Consider the following 14,284-nt stretch of genomic DNA (forward strand, 5'->3'; position numbering starts at 1 on the left):
CGGCCTGGCGCCTTCCCACAGCGCCCCCTGGCGGGCGGGCGGGCTCGGCTGCAAAGCTTCAAGAAACATTCCAAAAAGTTTTTGGCGCAAAATGTTTCCCTCCCTCCTCCCCAATTTATTTATTTATTTTTAATGCACTGTGATAAGCGTGCAGCCCCCACGCTGGGTTTATTCTTGTCAGTCTTATTGAGCAGCAAAAGTTTATAGCGATGCATTATTTTTATTTATTTTTTTATTATTTTTTTTTTGCATGCGCTGAAAAAAAGGAGTATTGAATTTATTATGCATGCATTAAAAAAAACAAAACTTTGCGTCCCTGCTAATTAAAAAGAGCCTGGTGGTGGTGAAAACAGTCACTCGAGGTGCTGGGTGCCCTGAGCCTAATTCGCCTCGTTAAACATTGCCAGGAAGAAAAAAAAAAAAAAGAGGCATATTGGGGGTCAAACGGGGATGAGGATCATCACCCATAGCCTGCAGCAGGTAATTATTTGGGAGCGAAGTGTGGTGCTTGTCTGTGGTGGAGCTGCGGGGAGCAAGGGGCTCTGTGGAGGGGTGGCTCTGGGACGGGGTGGGCTCTCGCTCACGGTGTTGCCTTTGGGGTTGTCTTCAGAGGAGTTTAGACTGTAATGTTTCGTGGATGTGAAAAATGCACCTGGGTTTTCTTCTGTTGTGACTAAGGAGGTGGAGAATCCCTGGTAACCTCCATCTTCTCTCTATAAGGGGCTTCTCAAAGACACTCATGGAGCTGCTGGGGACAGGACACACAAGAAGAGACGCAAGGTGGTGGCAGGAACAAGCGCTCTGCAAAAAAGTCAGAGGAATTTTAAAAATTCTCTCTAAGCTGTGTTGGGGTGGTGGGGGGTGAGGGCAGGGGGCTTCTCCCGCTCTGTCACTGGGGACCTTGCTGGGTGCATCTGGGTCCTGGTGGTTGGAGTGTTGTGGGAAGGTGATGCTGCAAGATTTGTTTGTCCTGGGTGATGCTATTTATTAACTATGGAAGGGTTGTTTGGGGCTGAGAAACTCCCCTGGCTACAACCTACAAAACCTGTCAGGGTTTTTCTGTTTCTCTTTTGTGTGTGATTGCAGCTCTTGAGTTCGTTTGAAGAGGAAAAAAAAAAAACCAAAACCCACCCACCAAAAACAGGAGGCAGAGGACGCTCGTGTCTGTGGGAGCTGGTGTTGGGTGAATTCAGGTGCTGCAGATGGCGGGGCTGGGGAGCTTGGTGTGAAATTGCTCATTTCTGAGTGAAGAATTTGGCAATATTGTAACAATTGCCCAAAATATGTCAGTTTTGAGAATGTTTTCTAGCTGTGGGTGGGTACAGCAGGAAGATAGAGCAGCAAGAAAAACTTGGTTTATTCAAAACCTTCCTCTTTCAAAAAAAAGATCCTTTTGGGAAAGATTGTTCAAGGGACTCCTTGCAGCCTGAACCCATGGGGAAGCAGAGGTGGGATGCTGGTTTCTGTAGTGGCATCGCTGCACATCCAGGGGCGTTTCTGGGTGTTGGAGCTGTTTGTGTGCAGGGTTGTGCTGTGCCCCTCATTGCCTGGGTGCTCCCACCCCTGCTTCGGTGTGTTATGGTGTAAATACATATGGTAGACAAGCACCAGTCCCCGGTACCATATGTTAGATGGGTATGAAGAAATGATAAAGCAGGTCTGATTTTTTTTTTTTTTTTCCCCAAGGGAGCTAAATGTATGTCTTGCAAATCGTTGCTGCCTCCTAGGCGTGCTCCAAAGTACACGTATGCAGGGGAGAGCTTGAGCTATTGGGTTAACAAAGCTGAACAGCAGAGCCTGACTTCTGCTCCGGCTCTGAACCTCAAAGAGTTTTACAACCTCCTCCTCCTCTGCTGGAGCTCGCCACGTTGCGGTTGCCTCAGTCTTCCCCTCACCTCCAGCCATCTGCTCTGGTTCCCCTTCCCTCTTCAAGAGAGATTTTGGGGAGGGGAGTTTCTGCAAGCTGTTGCATGGGCTGAGCAGCCTTGCCCTTGTATTAGGGTACTGGAGCTGGAGTATGCTGAGCTGCCACAGCGATACCAACACATTTTAATCGTGATGCTGGCAGTGACAAATGTCTCCATTCCCCCACTGGTTTCTTTATTGCAGGTGGGAGGGGGGTGGCAGGGTCCTTCGGCAGGTACTAACTCCTCGATGCCACGTAACCGTGCGGCATAAAGAACCCGCGGGGAGCTATTGTTCCTGGGTTGGGTTGGGAAGCATGGCCAATTAAAAGAGATTAATTTATAACAGGTACGAATGAGGAATCTGACAGCTTATTATTAATGGATAAATGCAGAACAGAGTGCACGGCGCAAGAAACAAAGAGCCTTGCTGATCTCGGGAGGCGAGATGCTGTGTACAAACCACTTCCCACCTGCCCTCGGAGATGAGGCTCCTCCCTAATGGCTGATAGTTGAGATTAAGTCACCTGCCTGAGATGCTTCGCCTTTCTCAAGCACCTGGCTTCATTCAGATCACAGATTTCCCCAATTGCAAGCGTAGGGGTAGGACAGGGAAGAATTTGTGGGATCCTTAAATATTTATGCCTGTCTTAGTTAAATAATACTTTGCTTAACGGGCCACTCTTGGGAAGGGGGATACCTCTGCAAAGATGTTTTATGGAAGTTATGGTTGCCTGGAACTTTTAAAGGGGATGGATGTAAATGATACAGGAAAAAATGAACTGGCTTGAGTGTGCCATCTCTTAGAGCTCCTCCTCCTTGGAAAAATACCTGCAATTCCCTGTTTTGACAGCAGTTTTCTGTGTGGGAAATAAGATGAGATTCATCTTCTTGCCTTTTGGATGCAAAAGAAGTGATGGCGTGATAAGGCACTGCCGGAGCAGGCAGCTTCATCCCAGGGCTGCTATCCACCCTCTTTTTGCGAAAAAAAAAGGCAGGAACAGCTTGATTAAGATGAATGGGGAAGGCAGGTCACATAAATCCCACCCTTGATCATTCCCCATAAGGAAACTGGCACTGTTGCCCATGTTGCTGCACTGTTTGGAGGATGAGTATCTTACGAATGCAGCACCACACAGGGCTTCGGCAGCCAGGTCTGCTTAAATACCAGCATATAAATGGGCTTGTTCTTTGAAGTAGGAACTCGGAGGTCAAGTATAGACTTAGACACCTGGTTCTTCTTCTGTGGACTTGAAAGAGGGGTGTATGAACCTGTTGGGATGACTTTTATGACTTGAACTCTGACACGAGCTGCATAGCATCCCAGCACAGCCCTGCAAGGCTGGCTATAAGGTCCTTTAGGTGCCTACACTGAGTACAGGTGTTTCGCAAGCTCTTGCAGAGCCTTCCCGTAGTTGTACCCCTCCTTGCCTAGGTATAAAGAGCAGGCTGGCTCCTTACATTTATTCTTCCGGGAGTTTTTCTTGTTTTCTGCCTCCTTGGGAAACAGGGTTATTAATATGGAGACAGTCTGTACAGTGCCTGGAAGAAAAAGACCATGGTGGGACCTTAGTTGCTATAGAAATGTAATTTGGAAGGTCCTTTGCCTCCTACATGAGCCGTTAGCTGAACAAACAAGTGTGGTGTTGCTTTTCTTTGATGTTCCACCAGCTTTGAGCTTGGCTTTGCACTTGCTGTCCTGTGATGTTGATTTTGAAGGGGGTCTTGGGTACTGGAAGCTGTTTCTCACATAAATATCCTGAAGCTGGGAGTCTTTCTGCCAGGGATGATAGATGTGATCTACCTTGTCGATTTAGAAGTGCAGCTCTCCACATGCCAGGGAGCATGAGGCGATGAAAGATGTCATGCCGAGGTGCTCAAGAGTTGGCCAGCCCTTCCCAGTGCCACTTCTCCACTGTACAGGCTAAAGATGTCCCTGTGCATCGCTTGTACCTCTTGGGAGGGTCTGTGCTCATAGATGAGTTTGCTATGGAAATCGATTGGTGCCAGAGGGGAAGAGTCTCTTTGTAGCCAGTCCTGAACCTGGGGGGATCTTGAGGTGTGATCAAGTTGCCTGGGTTTGAGGTCAGTCCTGTGTTGGTGAGCTGGGAAGGGGCTGGATAAGTGGTCACAGAATCATTCAGGTTGGAAAAGCCCCTCGGGATCATCGAGTCCAACCATCAGCCCAACTTTACAAAACTTCTCCCCTACCCCACATCCCCCCACAGCTCATCCCAACAGCCCTTAAACCCCCCCAGGGATGGGGACTCCCCCCCCTCTCTGAGCAGCCTGTTCCACTCTCTGACCACTCTCTCTGTAAAAAATTTTTTCCTAATGGTCCTCATGCTGTCCAAGGAGATGACCCCCTTGTAGAGGATTTCTGGTGCCTCGTGGTCTGATGAGCATGGATCACCATTGCATCCCAGCTTGTCAGCTGGACTGTGGCTTGGAGACCTCACCGACATGAACCACACTTGATCATATATATTCCTTAAATCCTCCACCCAGCCTATGCCCTGCTAGGAGGCAACATCCCAGCGAAATCTCACACTTGGGTTGATTAACATACTCCTAGCTCATAAATCTAAGAAAGTGGATTTGGGGAAGAACTTTCCTGCCTCCAGTAAAACTTGCCTTTAAATTATTTAACAAGCTTCTTAAGCAACTCAGCCATTTTGCATGGAATTTGTCAAGTCTCCATCAGCTATACACAGTGCAATGTGACAGCCATACTTTTATTATGAGCAGTGTATTAATCTTGGAATAGTGCTATTTGTTTTCCTCTCTTGCTTTTATGGTGCTTAAAAGCATGTATCTTCTCCTGAAAATCAATAACTAAAGCTATGAATAATAAAAAACACTGCAGTGAATGGCTCATAGAGATCCTATGGATGTAAGTTGCAGCAGTAATGACTCTGTTTGCTATCCATTAAGTATGTGAACTCAGAAGAATTATGCAGATTATAATAGCTGTATCAACATAAGTATGTTTTGCTGATAGACTTTCCTGATTGGATCCACGGGATATAAGCCTGCTAATCCCCTGTGCAGAGGACCTGATTATATTAGAGTGTTCTGCAGATAGAAAGTTAAGAAACAATTAAAAAACCCACAAAAAAACAGCGTTGGCCAGTGTGTGTGGTTTCTCAAAAGCACTCGGGTTGCTGCTGTATTTGGGGCTTTCTTGAAGCAGACGTACATTTTCTCTGTGTCTTCAATGGAAGCCAAGAGCCCAACACTCCAAGCCCTGGTGACAATGCAGACGTGGCTGGTTTATGGACAATAAATGAAATTTGTCCCACACTGAGCCTTAAATGTCATGGCAGCTTGGCACTGCAACGGCTCAGCCTGAGCCTTGAGCAGCGATTTGGTGCTGGGAGGGGACCTCAATCAGTGCGTGCGTGGCGTAGCCTTGCTAATTGCTCACCTGAGTGGCCAACTACCCTCCCGCATGCTGCCGGCGTGGGGAATGAGTTGCAGGCCTACGGATGCTTTTTTACTCCCCTCCTCACCTGCAGCTTTCCGGTGATTTGTTGGCTGAAGCGAATAATAGAGCTGCAATGGGAAGGGAAAAAAAAAAAAAACAAACCAACACCCTGTAATTAAAATAATCACCTTGCTGTGCACTTGACACAAGGTTAAACGTCATGCAATTTTGCATGTAAAATTTTGCGTGTAAGATCTGCTTATTAATATCACCTTGCTAATGCAGCATGTCCCCTCAGTAGGACAGTATGCTCTACAAAGTCTGCTCCACTTTTTATTTTTATGATGCTCAGCTTTCTTGAAGTTGGGGAAATGGAGGCTGTGCCACGGGGAAGCGGTGCATCTTCCGTGCATGGTTTGTCTGTCTAAGCAATATTGCTGCCCTATGTAATGCCCTAAACGGAACTATTTCCATAGAGCACAGGATGCACAGCCACGTGTAACGTGTCTAAATCCCTCATCCACATGTCCACTAAGTTTCCTTGGTTCCATAATTTCTTGTACTGCTGTGTGTTGTTTGGGCACAAGCTCCTTGGCTCCCCTGTGCCTTTCACATCAATGTTTGGAGAGACTTTGGCAGTTGCTGAAATGAGTGGAGTTTGTTGCGTATTAGGACTCAGCAGAAAAAGATCCCCCAGTCAGCAGAGCTGCATACAAGATTTGAAACATACTTTTTTTTTTTTTTTTTTTTTAAGAGAGAGAGAGAAGATGAAAGCACCTTTCCACCAGAATATCTTCCAGCATCTCTGCTCCATGCTGAGTGATGCCTGTGAGGTAGGGGAGAGCAGCATCGCAGCTCTGTGGAGCTTTGGGTATCACCGCATGGAATTCATTTGCTCTGAACTGAACGTGTCTGGGGTAGCATTTGCAGCAAAACTCCTTTGGTTGGTGGGAGAATTCATACCCAGGATGGACAGCTTCAGCTGTCCCTGCTGTGGGTGCGACCTGCAGCCAGCAGGAGTAACTGGAGTGAGATTTTTGTCCTCGCATCTGTCTCCTGGCTAGCACTCAGCTTGAACCTTTCCCTAAAGTGTGGCCGAAAAAGGAAGTTTAGGGCTTGATGGTGGCTCAGAATCCACAGGACAAACACTTATAGCTTGAATTACACTTGGGATGTGAATGCAGTTAATTTTGGTTTCCGGATGGTTGGGGGAACTATAACGAAGGGTGCTGCATGATTATTGTAACATCAGCCATAGGGTTGGCCTTAACTCCCCATACAGAGAAACTGGAAGAAATGGTATGATTTGGGTTAGCATGAGGAATTTATTATCAATGCTGGTTATTTTTTGGTTGGGAAACCCATTCTGCTTCATGCCGTCCAGACTGAGAAGCTGTCGCCTCATGCAGCAGCCTACCCTACACCAGCTAGCATCTCATTAGCAAATAAAATTGTTATTTTCGGGATAATGCTGTGAGTTAATGTGATGTGCGCATCGTGAAACCCCAAACGTGCTGCATGCAGGATCGGGCGAGTTGCAGTGATGAATGTCATGCAAAACTCAGAGGCACTAATTGAAGGTGGTTTCAACAGAATATTCAATTAATGCTCTCTGCGTCGCAGACAGTCTGGAAAAGGCGCTGTTTTCTCCCGAGGATCTGTGTTACTGTGCAACAAACAGATGAAAATGAACCGTTTTACGGCCTTCTAATTGAAAGTCGATGCACCGGTTTTATTAAAATTTTCATGGTGGGGGGAACTGGATGCCTCAAGGGCCCAGTAATGGGATGAATAAGCTCCCTCTTCTGTGCTGCCTTGCATCCAGCCCCAGGCAGAAGCGACTGAAAATAAATGCCTGAGATATCCCTAGTGGGATCTGTGGCCTCAGCATCACTTCTTGTGTGCGCAGATCCATTTTATTTGTGTCCACTGCACTTTAGACACGCCCTCGAGAGGAGCCAGGATCCCTGGGAAAAATTGCTTTTATGGCACTGAGTAGGGGACTGTTGGGTGAGGAGAGTGGAAATGTTTTTTCCCATCCCTCTTTGTGGGCAGCAGGCTAGGCTGCTTCTGGCTTTTTCCTTCTTTCTTGGTGCCATTGTGCCAGACACTGGGGAGCTGAAGCTTATTAGTAGGAGGATGGAGCTTCTCTGCTTTGCCCCATGATCATCTCAAGAGCAGGCTGTCCCTTAGAGTGCGGAATGAAATAATTAAATGAACTTTTTCTTTTTTTTTCCTGGTCTGGCCTCCTGTTATCCTGCAGCAAACCCTGCTTCTCTGTGTTTTCCATAAGCGTTGGCTGCCTGGATAGCTGCATTTCCTCCCAAGCAGCTCTCGAGGGCATGGCCGGAGTGATTTTGTTCCTCCCTCTGCATTTTTTCTAGCTTCTCTGTTGCCTGACCTATCAATTCCCAAACCTTATTGGGGTGAAGTTGCTATATATGTTAAGCAAAACGCCCAGACCGAGGTGATTGTAATTTTTGGTGCAGCTTCTGGCACTGTCTGGGTGCTAGGAAGCAGCACAAGGAAGATGCTCTCGGTGCAGCGTCCAAAAACCTGTGCGTTTGCTGGCTGATGCATGGAAGCTGTTAGCTGAGGCCTTCCGTGGCGTTGTGTACGGGTACTAATTTATGCTCTTGCATCCAGTGATGATTTAGCTATTTTAAAGCATTATTTATGATGAGTTCCTATACCCATTTTGCCATGGTGATAGTGTTGTGATAATGTGAATTTACAGTTCTTTCTGACAAGAAACCGTAAACCAACCGGCTGGATATTTTTTTTGTATTCCTACAGGCCTAATTTGTAACATAAAGCACTTAATAATTGTTATTAATGAACCTGCTGCGGTCGGTCTATAGACCCAGCTGGAAATCACATCTGCTATCAGATTTGCAGCAAAGTCTTGCGAGTTGAGGAGGGCGTGAGCAGCCGACGTGGCCAAGAGGAGACAGCTTCAGCTGGCCAAAAGAGGAGTCCGTGGATCAACGGGAGCTGTATGGTTTTGGGGAGGATCATGGAAAACTTAAAGTCTGAATGGCTGCTGGGTGAGGTAGGAGCATCATAGTAAAGAGGGAAAAAAAAAAAAAAAAAAGAAAAAGGAACTGCTGGTTTCTTAGGGACAGGATATTTGGGACAATTAAATGCGTGTTGATAAACAATTGCCAGGGACTTTAGTAAACATCCTCAGGGATTTTCATAGCCATTCCTCACTTGAATGGAAAGCAGCCAAGGTTTTTACAGCCAGCTACTGATTTCTAGCTGGTTCCAGTTTCGGATATCCAACCTGGGATGGAAAGATAACGGATGCTTCTCGTTTTTCCTCACCTCTCCCACCGGGTTGTGTGTGACCTTGAGAAAGGTGTTAAATCTTCCTGTGCCTCGGTTCCTGGCTGAAATAAGGCCATGTTGTAGTCCTCTGGGTTGCAGCCAAAATGGTGTAAAGATACAGGCAGCGCAAGCTTTATCGGCAATATCTTTTATTAAACCTTGCAAATCTCACTCCTGGTAGTCCCTCCTGTTTATTTAGATTTTGGGATATTCACTGACTTGGGGTAACGGGCTCGGATCTGGGTGGAGGCATCTTCATTACCAGCATGGAAATGACAAATTAGAATATTTTTTTGGAAAGCGTGCAGATGCTTTCAAGCAATGATGTCAGTAATTAGATGACTTCAGAGGGTTTAATCATCCAAGCATCCCCCAGCTAAGCCCTCATCTCCTGATTCACAGCCCTGTGCCTTGTCCACAGTGGTTGAAATGAGGTAATGCTTTGAAGTATCATGAGCAGATCTTTGCAAGTAGGGTATTTTGCATAATTGGTTTCTGACAAGGCCTAAAATACTATTTAGAGTTACATGGCTGAGTGTTAATTTATGCCTGTACTCCTAAGCGTAACTTTGTTACATGAAAGTGTTATTTATGATGCAAGCTCAGATCTATTGTGTGTTGGTGATAGCGCCGTGATAATGGAGATAGATAACTCGTTGTGGCAAGAAGCTATAAAAGAAATGGGTAGATGTTTCTCCGCAGTTATGGACTTAATTTTTTAATGTGAGATATAGTAGCGATCGTGAGTGATGCGATCTGGTAGTCAGTAGGAAGCAGGATGGCAGAGGATGTTGTTTTTTGGGTTTTTTTTCCAAGAAATAGCTTTCTTCTGGAAGATGCTTTTTAGCTCATGCTGAGGCTGATCGCTTCACCAGCATTTTAAGTGACTTGAAATCAAAATAGTGGGTATTGACTTGTCGCTTCTCTTTGTTTCTCTTAAATATACTTCTCATGTTTAATTAAAGCTTAAATCATATAAAAAATTAATCTTGTATCTTTAATATGATAAAACTGAGCCTAGAAGTGGTGAAACAAATTGTGTTTTGCTGCAGTCATTTTGATGCTTCCTGGTTAATTCAAGCATTTCCACTTGGTGGAAAAGGTGAGGACTCTATCCTCATCCAAGGCATGACTCTTGAAATACACAGATATTTTTATACCTTCCACCAGATAAATTCTGTCTTCAGCTGTGAGTGTTGGTGACAATGGCTTTGTTCTGAATGGGAGTGAAACGCTGGGTTTCCAGACTCCTTCAAAACATCACAGGTAGGAACATATCTTGGTTTTGCATTATCTTACTTATGTCTTACTTGACAAAGCACAACGGGAAACAATTGAGGGAAAACAAGTCTGAGGTTAAAGTTGTTTCAAAACAAAGAATGTAAATACTGGATTTTGAGGAGTATCAAAGCAGGATGATTCAAAGTAGTCAGATGTTATTTTTCCCCCCTCTTCTGTGAAATGAAATTTTCTGCAGAAAAAGACCTGACTCGGCAGAGCGTTGCACTTCCAACAAATCTTATTTCTCTGACGGAAAGCGGTTTCATCCCAGCTTTTTCCACTCAGACCTGCAACTTACCCTTTCCCGGGCCAGATTTATTCCTTCGCTCAACGTGTTTCCTTGTAATCGAGATAGCCCCAAAGCTCTGGGAAAGGAATCAAAACAGCTCTGGGTACTTCAAAGGGTGGAAGTCACTCTAGCACATCGTGTTAGATGTCCTGCGACAACTAATCCAGTGTGTGATGTGACCCCTTTCCAGGTGTCCCTGCCTCTCTCAAAGACCTTGAAAAGAGTCCTGATAGACTGAACTCATCTTCTGCTTAAATCAGCTGCCTATGATACTTTCTCTGTGAAAATGCAGGGGACTGCGGAATATGAAAGACTCACGAGCCAGATGAAATGAGAAACAAGGGGAAAGCAAGCAACACACAAGGGCAGGCAACGTGTTAGCAAGATGGAAAGAGTAAATGCTTTACTGCAAACAGTAAAAGCCAATATGAAGCTATCACGCTGGACATAAAGCTAACAATTTACCAACAGCCCTGTGGCATTAAATCATGGTTGAGGTCAATCTGAATATAAGGAGCGCTGATGTGTGGACTGTGTAGGCAGCTCCTTGGGATGGGGGAGGAAAGATGTTTACATGAGCAGGAAGGTCCATGCGCTGTTAGAGGGGGGTTTACCGGCTAAATATGTGCAGAACTGAGGCTCATCTCGGTTGGGTCCATAAAAGGCAGATCATTGGCTTCATGGGACAGCCTGGAGAATGCAGTGAAACTGCTTGTTCTTGGCTTCCCCACAGGCTTTCCTGCATATTCATAATTTCCTGGGAGCTACTCGTGGGAGTAAAACTACATCTGTGCTTTAGTGTATTGAGGATTAGAGTAATGCCTGGAGGAAATGGAAAAAATCTATTGTTTGGTCTTGAAATCTCATCGCTAAGTGATGCAGAGGATGCTTGTTAATATTCTCTCTGAAGGCTGTTCATGATGATTCTTCACTTTTCACATCGCATTTAAAAAATTTTCTTTAAACTGCTATCACTTAAAATCTTCTTAGCAATTATGGTTGTTTAAAAAAAAAAAACTTAAAGAAAATCCCCAAGGTCAAAGCAGTCTCATCTTTATATGGATTGCAATAAATTACTTCAAGTCTATTCATAGCATAGGGAAGACCTTTTTATGTAGAAAGGATCATTATAGAGTTGCCAGGTCGTTAATTACATTGGGTTCTTCTACTTGCTATGTGAGTCATTTCCATGAAGCAGCTAAGATCATGGTGAGAGATAATGCAGTAAAAAGTGCATTAAAATGCTTGAAATGTCCTTTTGCTCATATCTGTACATCAGTCAGAACGACAACTGATTCAAAAAGGGCACTGCCAATTTAAATCAATAAACTTTTACTGGTGTGGCTGTGGCCTGTATAGATATTTTGAGTCAAGGCAGGGGGCTGGTAGCGTGCTCTATGTTGATGCCTAGAAGTATTAAAGTTTAATAGACTCTCCAGTTCCATTCTGGCTGCCTGTCATGTTGGTGCAAATCCAGAGTCGCTCCATCGCAGTCAATGGCGGGATGCAGGTGCGAGAGCAGAATCTGGCCCTCTGTGCCTTATTTACCACTCCAACCACCTGCTTTAGGAGATAAAGCAGCTGCTATCTTTCTAGCTTTAAATGTGACATTCAGCCAGTTATATGCCTGGTCCCCTCATCACTTTAGATGCTTGTTGATTTTTCTTAAATGTCAGAAGAGTGTTTAAACTTCATTTGAATTCGGCTGCCAAGCGTCGGTGGCAGCGCTGTCACCTCCCGCGCGGCTCTCCCACGAGGTCTGTCTGCCGTGCGCGGGAGTCCTCTTGGCGTGTGGTTGTCTATTAAAACGCTGAGGTGGGGGGGATATTAGCCCTCTCCTTCGCCTCCAGGGAGATTTTTTTTTTTTCCTGCAATTTACTTCCCTTAATTCTACCTCTTTTCACAGGCATTGGCATGTGGCTGGAAGTGGGCTGTGCTCACCCCGTTTTCCTTCCATCCCGTGATGGCCAGAGAGGGGATCAGTAAATAAGTGCAGCTTGGCTTTTTCTAAGGTGTGTGTTTTTAAAAGGGTTGCCAAAATAATTATTTTGCAAGGGAAGACTGAACCCCTTTTTGTCTATGTTTTTCTTCTCAAGCTCCATCAGACTAATTCAGTGGTGGGGAACTGCCCGCGTTTTCAAATTGAGACACAGTCCTTGTCCTCCGCTGACCTTGGCAGGGGGGGGGGGGGGGGGGGAAGTAAAAGGAGAGCTCTTTGAAGCTCTCAGCTCTGTCTCTGCCCACTCTCTGTTCAAGTTAGGTGTCTCTTGAGAAGCCTGTGCAGGAAGGCAGGCTGTCAGGAGGAGATGACTTCATTCTGGTTGGTGTGAGAAAGAAACAGCAGCTTGTCCGAGCAGCTCCAAAGGGCAGTGTCGGACCACGGGGCTGCAAGGCAAATCCATTCTGGCTCCATCCATTCCATTTTGGCCCCCTTGGGAAGGGTTGTGTAAGGCGGCTTCAGGTGAACCCTGGCAGATCTCCACCAGCCCTGAGCAAGGGGAGCTGTGGCTGGGAAGGCAATCCATCCCAAGCCATGCTCTCCCCGGGTCTTTAAGCCCCAGTGGCTTGCTGAACCCTCAGTAGTGGGTCTAGGAGCAGTTTCCTCTGCATGGAAAGGACGTTATCATCACCAACATGGCTATCTAGAACAGTTGATGCTTAAGATTATTGAGGTCTTCAAAACACAGAGCTGATCAGTAGCTGCTCTAAATCAGCATTGCTTTGTAGGCTTAAAGCTTTCTATCAGCAGGAGAACTCCTCAAAGCTGGAAAATGGGTTTTTTTTGGAAAGCTGTGGAGACCGACATGTGGGTTGTGAGTAAGGGGAGGAGGAGGAAGCGTGGTGCATGGCTGCAGCGTACTGACCACTACTTCTGTGCAGGTTGAGCAGCATTTATAGCAGCACTGAAGTGCCTGGACCTGAGCTCTGCTCTCCACTCTTGAAAGGGGCAGGGTGGCCGTGGGGCAGGCACAAATGTGCTGTGTCTAATCATGGGCTCAAAGCCTTTGCTATCAAACCTTCAGCTTTTCACAGTCTAATTACAACTTGCCTGGTGCATTGGTTACGATGAGCAATGAAGATATAATCACTGCTGTTATTTGTCCTTCCCGGCTCCAGCTGTTAAAACAATTCCTCCTTCATAGCCCAGCCAATTTCATGGCTCTAATGTGTCCCCACCGCTCCCAGCCCACTCCCGAATGCTGTGCGTGAGGAGCGATGCACCAGAATCTCCATGAAAGCAGCCTATTTCCTGCATGAAGCCCGTGAAATTGGGGAAGATAATATTTTCAGAGCTGCTGGTACCCTGATTGCATGTTTGTTTGAAATGACAGTTTATGTTGTCTCTCTCTTTCATTAGGGAGGTTCAGCGATCGCGATGTTATTAACTAACAACAGCACTCACTGCATATAAACATGATTCCGCAGAGACACTCCAAGGAGCACTTGAAGGCAGAGGGGAGGGAGATGGAGAAGGAAGATATGTGATGTTTCTTGCCTTTTTTTTTTTTTTTTTTTTTTTTTTTTTTCTCCAGAGGAGGGAAGGTTTGGAAGAGATTCCTAACTATATTAGAAACTCAGAAGAGTTTCATTTCTTACTGAATCTCCTGACAGGGAAGGGGAAGCGTAGCACTGACTCTCCGGTGTAAGATGTCTGGAAGTCCCCACGATGCTGGGCTCTGCCAGGTCTTGAGAACTTCCAGTGTGCCAGTAAACTGCTTTCTGTATAGATCAGTGTTTTAAAGGTGGGTCTGAAACAAAACCTTCCATCTCCAAAGGTTTGCTTCTGGCAGAGCACAGGCTCGATCAGCCCCCCGTGCTTTGAGAGTGGGGAGATGGGGGTCTTCTGTTTCCCTAGTAGATCCTTTCCGGCATCAGTCATCCTACAAAGGGGGCCGAGCTGCACCTAGTGAGATGCAAGGTGCCCTGCTGCAGATGCAGCTGCCTCCCAGTGTTGGCAACATCTCCTGAAGCTGGTCCTTCCTCCACCTAATACCTCTCACAGCTCCACCTCTGCACCAGGCAAATGCTGTCGCTTCATTAACAGACCGTGAG

The sequence above is a fragment of the Athene cunicularia genome (assembly GCF_003259725.1).
Source record: "Athene cunicularia isolate RWA chromosome 24 unlocalized genomic scaffold, athCun1 chr24_part1, whole genome shotgun sequence".
NCBI classification, from domain to species: domain Eukaryota; kingdom Metazoa; phylum Chordata; class Aves; order Strigiformes; family Strigidae; genus Athene; species Athene cunicularia.